A 1,577-nucleotide genomic window follows, 5' to 3' on the forward strand; every position below is an offset into this window, starting at 1 on the left:
CTGCTGTCCCTGTGCTGCTGGTCAACAAGACACACGCGGGTTTCTGGGGAGGAGTTATTCGCGGGCCCTGCTCGGAGCTGGAGAGAGCAGGGGAAGCTGCTTCTGGGAGGGCCCGGCCTGGCCTGCCACCCGAGGAGGCACCGGCAGGGCCCAGAGGCCAAAGGTCCTGCAGGCGTTTCTAGGTCCCGGCGGCTCTGGTGGAGCACGGGGAGTCGCTAACCTGTGGCAGAATGACCTACTGGGTGGGGCGCCGGGACGTCTATAAACTATTTCACACACTCGGCCTGAGCTTGGCTGGTGAAGCAAATACAGCAAAACTCAAACTATGCGTTAACTCCAGGTGTGGGATGTGCAAGTGCTCGTTATAGCCCCCCGCAGGCTTAAAGTTTTTCACAGTAAAACAGTTAACAATAAACCGGGGCTCTAAACGCTGTAGCCACTGGCCCCTGGCCCGGGGGGTTCGGTCCCTGGGGAAGGGGCCTGGCAGGGGTGTTTCCGGGCCTCCAGATCCTGAGGACCAAGGACACTCAGGCTCAGGGCGGCTCCAGCGGAGCACGGGGAGTCGCTAACTGCGGCTGAATGACCTACTGGGTGGGGCACCGGGACGTCTATAAACTATTTCACACACTCGGCCTGAGCTTGGCTGGTGAAGCAAATACAGCAAAACTCAAACTATGCGTTAACTCCAGGTGTGGGATGTGCAAGTGCTCGTTATAGCCCCCCGCAGGCTTAAAGTTTTTCACAGTAAAACAGTTAACAATAAACCGGGGCTCTAAACGCTGTAGCCACTGGCCCCTGGCCCGGGGGGTCCGGTCCCTGGGGAAGGGGCCTGGCCTGGGTGTTTCCGGGTCCCAGATCCTGAGGACCAAGGACACTCAGGCTCAGGCCAGGTTCCCTGCGGAGCCCAGACGAGCCCACGCAGAGGGGCCCAAAGACTCTGCCACTGCCCAGGCGGGGTGCCACGGCCAACCTGCCCCCGCTCCATGGGGCGCCCGCTCAGTCCCCAGGCCACGCCCACGGCGCTGATGTCATCCCAGCCCTGGTCCCACCCAGTGGAAGGGTGAGGCTGCCGGGACAGGACATGGCCCCTGGCCCGGGGGGTTCGGTCCCTGGGGAAGGGGCCTGGCAGGGGTGTTTCCGGGCCTCCAGATCCTGAGGACCAAGGACACTCAGGCTCAAGCCAGGTTCCCTGGGGAGCCCAGACGAGCCCACGCAGAGGGGCCCAAAGACTCTGCCACTGCCCAGGCGGGGTGCCACGGCCAACCTGCCCCCGCTCCATGGGGCGCCCGCTCAGTCCCCAGGCCACGCCCACGGCGCTGATGTCATCCCAGCCCTGGTCCCACCCAGTGGAAGGGTGAGGCTGCCGGGACAGGACATGCTGGGACAGGACATTCCTGGGCCCAGGGGACGGTGCCCACTTCTCCTGGGACAGCTGCTTCTGCTAAGGGTTAAACCCCGTGTGGAGTGTGAATCATTGGCTCCAACCCCTGCCCCTGCCCCTACAGCTTCCTCTGTCGCCCCCGCTCAGCCAGCACCCCCCCTCAGCCCAGCACCTCCCACTCAGCCCAGCACCCCCC

At 63.9% G+C, this 1,577-nt stretch overlaps 1 protein-coding gene across 1 annotated transcript in view; it reads right to left on the bottom strand.

Annotated features, from left to right (window-relative positions):
• The window catches only part of IP6K3 (inositol hexakisphosphate kinase 3), a 21,543-nt gene that overhangs the window by 19,267 nt on the left and 699 nt on the right, over positions 1–1,577 (bottom strand). The window lies entirely within an intron of this gene.

Source organism: Myotis brandtii, unplaced genomic scaffold, assembly GCF_000412655.1.
Source record: "Myotis brandtii unplaced genomic scaffold, ASM41265v1 scaffold539, whole genome shotgun sequence".
Classification (NCBI taxonomy): Eukaryota; Metazoa; Chordata; class Mammalia; order Chiroptera; family Vespertilionidae; genus Myotis; species Myotis brandtii.